This window comes from Balaenoptera borealis, assembly GCF_965194805.1.
Source record: "Balaenoptera borealis genome assembly, contig: HAP1_SCAFFOLD_550, whole genome shotgun sequence".
NCBI lineage: Eukaryota > Metazoa > Chordata > Mammalia > Artiodactyla > Balaenopteridae > Balaenoptera > Balaenoptera borealis.
This window is the reverse complement of record NW_028123647.1, coordinates 421938-429791: the sequence shown is the minus strand read 5'-3', so window position 1 is coordinate 429791 and position 7854 is coordinate 421938. Positions and strand designations below refer to the sequence as shown.

The window sequence follows — 7854 nt, the reverse complement described above, 5'->3', positions numbered from 1 at the left end:
ATGTGGTTGTCAGTGCGCACACACACACATGCACCCATACACTGACACACTCACACCATATATATTCATACATCGACCAGGCTGCGTTTTGAATCCTAGGACTCTCACAAGAGAGTGCAATGTGTGCTCAAAGAGGACACGTTCAGCTCATGTGCAAATAGCCACATGAATCCTGAACTGTGCCCTTCAGCACAGTTAAATGCCATCCACACAGCCTTGACGATGGGGAATATAAGAAACACTGAATTCCAAATGACACGAGGTAGTGAGAATCCATTATGTTACATCCATAGGATGGAGTTCTAGTCAGGCAGCAGAAACGAGTTATAGTGACGACAAGGAGAGAGGATTTGTTGCCTATCAGATTAGCAACGATTCACATTATTTCTAAAGTGTGCAGAAACAGGAATTTTCATATGGTATTGTTAGAAATATAAAACAGTAATAGTTTGTTCAAATAAAATAGTTTTTTCATTGTTTTGAAAGAACACTTCGGGAACTTATAAAAATGCTTACTAAGATATCTGCATGTATATGAACAAGAATGTTAAGCACACTATAGTTTGTAATAGAAAACGTGGTAAAGGAACTATATTTACATCACTAGTACTGGAAAAGTGAATTCTGGAGCATCCATATGCTGCAACAACAGGTCAATACAAAAAAATAAGTGAAATTTTATTGTCAAGTAACTTAAAACGTTATCACAGAAATTCACTTACATGGAAATATGGTCACAATAAGTGCCAAGGTGGGTTACAATGATCATAAATGACAGGGATCCAGTTTTGCTTATATAGGTGTATACCTCTTTATCCAGAGGTCTTTAAAAGTAAAAAAAAAACTTTCTGTTAAAACATAAAAATAAAAATGGTCTTTCTGTTGAAATCACATAGAGCTTTCCACTCAGCATAGAAAGAGGCTGCACTTTCTGTCTAGATACCTCAGTATCCCTGTACCCGGAGTGTGTCCCTTTTCCACCCAGACTTCCAGAAAGCTCTCTGGATTTAGGCCTTTCCCTCCCACCTTCTGGCTCAGCGATGTTCATGCTGCAGTTCAGTCCACTGTCACGAGGTGGCACCATCGTACCTCCATTGTCAAACTTCTCTACAAAGACGTTCATTCAAAGAGCAAAAAAAATACCATCCTCTTCCTCAAAACCCAGCCCATGAACCTATGTACAGAATGATTCTAATTTTGCCTGAAAAACCTGTTAGGTGTAAAAGAAGAGTGTAAAAACATATACTCCGGGTCTTGAATACGAAGACGAAATACCAGGTGGCAGTAGCGTGTTGGCAATGGTCGGCTGTTGAAGGGCTTTGCAGGACTGGTGGGAGGTGGAAGAGAGAATGGGGCTCCAGAGCGGGGTCTTGGCGGCTGTGTCCAGTGTCATGGACAGGGTATGACAGACAAGGAGTGGGAAAAGTTCTGGACAGACTCTACGGGGTGGGTGGGGTTGGAGGGTGAATACCCTACTCTCTGGGAGGGACCCCCCCCCCCTCTGCAGTGTGGACACTTCAACCTACACTTAGGAGGGAAGGAGATACCTCAATGAACTCGATGTTCTTTTCGGGTCAACAGCAGATGGGACTGCTCTAGTAATACATATAAGTTTCACAAACATAATTAGTGTCTTAGTAAACAAAGCATTCCAAGATCTTCTTATTCTTGGCGTCATGTGCTCATTTTCTTTGTAAAAGAAAAATGGAGGTGGAAGCCACCTGCTGGCCAGATCCAGGATTGCAGCTCTGAGGCTCCGACCAGGGAGCCTGGCAAAGGAGAGTGAGGACGAAGTTTGGGCTCTGGGTTAATGGTTTTAGCCAGTGTTTTCCGGAATTTTTCACTTACTGGTGGCAATTTCTCTGTATCTACCATTTTTCTGGCATATCTAAATCTGAGATAGGAATCAAGCTCTGGTCTGAGGTGAAGATAAAGATTGTGGAGTGTACAAGCCATAGGACATACAGAAACACACACACACACACACACACACACACACACACATATACACACACTGTCAATTCAATTTTAAAATCTACTTTGTTCTTCTATAAAATTGAATATAATGAATGTTTATAGCGTGAAGAATGTATGTGCACACATATGTGCACTATCATCTTCATCGTCAAGAGGGATTTTTGGGTGAGTACCCATGGGGCCACAATATCAGGGGAGTGTAAGAGGCTCACTTCTCAAGCCTTGGAAGCCCATTTTCTCAAAGGGAGGCTGCTCTGTGTCCTCTCCTTAGGGCAAGGGTAACTTCATTTGAATCCTGCCACTTATCTGGAGAGGTGCTGTCGGTTCTATGAGCCTGAGCTTTGTTGTCTATGAAATGGGACTCAGGGTCCTTTTGTCAGGACCATCCCAAGGAGAAAATGAGAAAACCTGCCCAAAGTATATGGCATATTGTGGGACTTCGAGGGCTCTTTAAAAGTCAAGACTCAGTAGCAGGGGCTGACTGAGCCTTAGGGCTAAGGCAGGCACTGTGGAAAGGTGTTCTTCATTGTTTCTCCTAATGAGAATATAGATACCTTTATGAAGGAAGCAAATCTCTCTCTGGTATGCCTTGAGTTCAAAGTTTTAAAGACAGAAGGATCTCTAGTTTCTTGGGAGACTCAGAAGCTCCTAAGAGCTGCCCAACATCGTGCCTCTGAGCAGACCCTAATCCAGTTCCCCACGCTGGGAAGACAGATTTGCCTTTGACTCACCTGGTGAGCTCAGTGAGAGGTGGCACCAGGGCAGCAAATTGCGGTGTTTGTCTAACTGCTGCTCCTGGACTACTCTGTATGTTAATATGTTTATAGGAAAATTCTAGACCTGTTTCCCATTCAACTGTGCAGGGGTCCTCAGATCATGTCACACAAGGATTTCAGCCATGTGCTGCCTCCCTGAGAGGCAAAAATCCACAAATTACTACCATTTCTTTGACACACAATTATCCATTCTTCCTATCACTCATAGCTAAATAGATATTGAGCTCAAAAACCCATACTGTTCATTGGAGGCATCCCATTAACTCTAAAGTGGAAATAAGAGGGAAATATGGGGAAATTCTTTCAAAGGTTAAATCTGAGATGACATGACTCCTGCAATATTAACTTTTATACTTTCAAGGAACTGAAGATGTAAAAAAAAAATCCCTCTTTGGACCCCTTTTCCCCATTCAGTCACAGGCCTTCTCTCTCTGTGTGTCTGTCTCTGTTTCTCTCTCTCTCTTTCTCTCTCTCTGTGTCTGTCTCTGTTTCTCTCTCCCTTTCTCCCCCGTCCTTCAAAATCAAAGTTCCAGAAAGCATTTTCTGCATTCCCGGTTAACATTCTTCACTTCCCACTAACCTCTTATGTCACTGCACTATTGAATCTTGCAATGAACGTGCTCTCACCAAGGTCACTAGGTCCAGCTATTTGTATAAATATGTTAATACCTGAAAATTGCCTTAATGACCTCCTAAATTACACATGCTATGCAGACTGCTTCTGTTACTTAACAACAAAGCTTTGACAGTTTCCCAGGCTCTGGAGCGTGAGGTACAAACCCAAGCTTTCCTATTCTCTAACTGTGTAGTCCTAGGCCAAGTTCTCTCTGTCCCTCAGTTTTTCATCTACAACATGGGGTTGAGCAACAGTACCTACCTCATAGGGGTGCCTGGCGCATTAAATGAATCAATACAGTAAAAACCATTAGGAGCTAAAAACTTTAGCCATATTTATTTTTCGTATATACCTTTATTATCATTACTATCCCCACAGGCACACACAAAAAAATAGGATACAGAGTGGTGTTTATTCACAATCAATGACATTTGGGGTATATGGTTAGTGAGTGTGTTTGTTTCCTAGGGCTGCTGTTACTAATTAACAGGAACTTCGTGGCTTAGAACAAGAGAAATGCATTATCCCATAGTTTTAGAGACCAGAAATCTGAAATCAAGGTGTCGGCAGGGTCAAGCTTCCTCTGAAGCTTCCAGAGGAGAATTCATCCTTTCTTCTTCCAGCTTCTGGTGGCTCCTGGCTTCCCTTGGTTTGTGGCAGCATAACTCCTGTCTCTGTCTCTGTCTTCACATGGCCTTCTTCCCTGTGTGTGTGAAATCTTCCTCTTTTCTTTTCTTTTTTTAATTAATTAATTAATTTATTTATGGCTGTGTTGGGTCTACTTTTCTGTGTGAGGGCTTTCTCTAGTTGCGGCAAGCGGGGGCCACTCTTCATCGCGGTGCACGGGCCTCTCACTATCGCAGCCTCCCTTGTTGCGGAGCACAGGCTCCAGACGCGCAGGCTCAGTAATTGTGGCTCATGGGCCCAGTTGCTCCGCGGCATATGGGATCTTCCCAGACCAGGGCTCGAACCCGTGTCCCCTGCATTGGCAGGCAGATTCTCAACCACTGCGCCACCAGGGAAGCCCCCTCCTTTCTTTTATAAGGACATTAGTCATTGGGTTTAGGGACCATCCTAAATCCAATCATCTCTTGAGATCTTTAACTTAATTATATCTGCAAAGACCCTATTTCCAACTAAGGTATGGGGGTGTTACGATTTGGCAATATTGGGGGGCACACAATTCAACCCACTACAGTGAGATGTTATAAAATTAAATGTAAGATGAGATCTTATGATTTGTATGTAAATATATAAATGTATGCATACATGTATAAATATATAATACCTGCATAAGAATAATTCTGGAGGAATATAATGCAGATGAAAACATTAGAAGGGCTTTTCTTTTCTTTTTTTATAAAATATTTATCGGGCTTCCTTGGTGGCGCAGTGGTTGAGAATCTGCCTGCCGACGCGGGGGACACGGGTTCGAGCCCTGGTCTGGGAGGATCCCACATGCCGCGGAGCAACTGGGCCCGTGAGCCACAGCTGCTGGGCCTGCGCGTCTGCAGCCTGTGCTCCGCAACGGGAGAGGCCGCGACAGTGAGAGGGCCGCGCACCGCGATGAAGAGTGGCCCCCGCTCGCCGCAACTGGAGAAAGCCCTCGCACGGAAACGAAGACCCAACACAGCCAAATAAATAAATAAATAAATAAAATTTATAAAATATTTATTAATTTATTTAAAATAACAATGATAAAACCATTATATTCAACCCATAAAATTAACAGAAATAACATTTTTATGAAAATAATTATATTTCTAAAATGAAAATAGTAAGAAGAGTAGCATTGTTTTATACTTTGGGCAAATCTCTTTAATGTCTGGTGTAATAGAAGATAGTGGAATTCTCATACCTGCTTCTACAGTCAGACTATTGTTATGTTGCTTTAGTTGAGTCATATAAGAAAATCTAGCCTCACACAAATGTGTAGTTGGAAAAGGGAAAAGTATTTTAACAGCCTTGTTAGATAATTGTGGATTTTCTTCTTCGCTGCTACATGAAAACTCAGCAAGAACTTCCTTCCAAAGAGTTCACTATGGAAAGAGGGGGAAAAGAGTAACTTTACAGTGGGGACAAACACTACCTCAGACAAGTGTGATCAAGGTTAACATCAACAGTGTTAAGTCATATTGATCATATGTGCCCTTGATATGAGCTGACGAACATAGCACTTGACCTCTGTGGTCTTCCTCCCAAAGCCCACAGTTCCAGTCAAATCATGAGAAAAACATCAGACAAATCCCATTTGAGGGACAGTCTACAAAATAACTGACCAGTATTCCTCAAAACTGTCAGGGTCATCAAAAAGAAGGAAAGTCTGAGAAACTGTCACAGCTAAGAGGAATCTAAGGAGGCATGATGACTAAAGGTAATGTGGTGTCCTGGATGGGATCTCTCTCACATGGCTCTTCAGATGTGCAGTCGGCAACAGCTCCACAGGCTTTATGCAGCCGCAGCTCTCTGCCTTGCACTTTTAGAGTCCTTGGTCTAGTTAAATCGCTTTGTTTCTGAGCCAGCTCATCAAACAACTTATCCATGACAGCCTCCACATCAGCTTCACTTGTGAGATAGTAGAGTTCTCCTGCAGCAGGAAGTTCCTTTTTCCGATCATCTATCCCAGAATCTAGCTGGACCATATTACAGTATTCCAGAAAGAAATACAGCATTGCCCACATACATGCATCCCACTCTCTCATTGCCTCAGAGACCTTCAGGACAGCTACGAATGGTACAAAGTTAGCTCTTTGGAGTCCATTTTTATAGAGATCATCTGGTGGCCAGTTGGATGTTGCCACAACGACGACCCCATTTTTGAACAGGTTTTCAAAAAGCTGTTTCAGAATCATGGCATCAGCAATGTCCGTGACGTGAAATTCATCAAAGCATAAGAGACATGCTTCCTCACTGATTTCTTCAGCTATAGGAGCTATTGGATCGTATGATTTAGCCATGAGTCCTGGTTTCCTTTTTGGCAAACTCTGTTTAAGGCGGTGTATTCTTTTGTGAACATCTAGCATGAAACCATGAAAATGAACCCGTTTTTTCCTCTTCATTTCCACATAAGCATAAAACATGTCCATCACCATTGTCTTCCCTGTACCTTAGAAAAAAAGGCCTTCTGCCTCTATACTGTATCCTTTAAGGTCCTCATGTAATTCCTGCAAACACTGTATGACTCTTCTTTGATGTTCATCGTCCTTTAGCTCACGAGCTTTGATCAGAAAGTCAGAGAGGTCCAGTGGTCCATGGCAAACAGCTAAAGCTGTTGAATAAACCTCTGTAGCAGCAGTTGGAGACGTACTCTCGGGGGTCTGATCGGGGGTCTGAACTGTATAGGCTTTACAAAAGGGGTTTCCAGGGGCGGTGACCGAAGGGGCGAGAGCAGCAGCCCAAGCCCTGCACCCAACACATCTTCCTCTCAGCCGGCTCGGCGCTAAGCGCCTAGAAGGGCTTTTCTTCAGATGGTGGGCTTTGAGGTATTATTATTTTATTTCCATTTGTATGTTATCTATTTTTAACTGTAATAAATTCCTATTGCCCTTGCAATTATACAAAATATTAAAAAGGCTGGAGAAACATAAACATTTTCTGCTCCAAGCACAGGAGAGTTATCCACTTTAGTAGGGGAACATCCCTGAGGCACAGGAAGGGAGACAGAATGTTGGAGGAGCCCCTTCCACAATATAACAGGACACAGGTCTCCAAATTCCAAACCACACTGATTAAGATCTGTTGTTTAAACTTTTGCCCAGCTAACTGAGAAAAAACCATGGGACGTTAGTTTTATTTTGCTGTGCCCTGATGAACAGTAAGGTTGAGGGTCTTATCAGATAAGAAGCACTAGTGTACACTAGTTAGATGTGGGGCTCAGCTGCCACCCAGAAATCATATCTTAATCTTGTGACTGGCTAGCACTGCCATCACTGTGCCTCAGTCCCCTGATGGTTAGTCGGGCAACAGGAGCTCCTCCTCATAGGTTGTGATGAGGATTAAATGAGCGAGTACAAGTTTAGCACTTACCACAGTGTGGGGAACTGAGGGAGTCAGCAGTTATAATTAACAGTTCTTATGATTATCATACCTAAATTGACCATTAGTGTTTAAGGCCATTTTATTATTATGTGGGCTTATACTGATTGGCGTGAATTGACCTCCATAATATGGTGTTTGTAGAAAAAAAGCAGTGTACAAAACCGTATGTAGGGTATCATCTCATTGCTCATCTTAAAAATGCAGGTTATATTTGCATAACAAAATTTCTGAAAACAAATACACACTCACCTCTTTTTTTTTTTTTTGTATTTAATATCAATGCTTTATTCCTTGGAAAATAGAGTCGAAATTTCAAATAACACATTATACAGATTATATTAATACTACATACTGCAGATCAAATACATTTCCTTTTCTTTTTTTTTTTTTTTTTAAACATCTTTATTGAAGTATAATTGCCTTACAATAGTGTGTTAGCTTCTGCTT

At 42.1% G+C, this 7854-nt stretch overlaps 1 pseudogene across 1 annotated transcript; it reads right to left on the bottom strand.

The window, feature by feature from the left end:
- Window positions 1-4765: 4765 nt before the first annotated feature.
- On the bottom strand, window positions 4766-7364 carry LOC309621519 (AFG1-like ATPase pseudogene; annotated as a pseudogene). The gene has a single exon. The product of its transcript is annotated as an AFG1-like ATPase pseudogene (transcript).
- Between the last annotated feature and the right edge of the window lie 490 nt (window positions 7365-7854).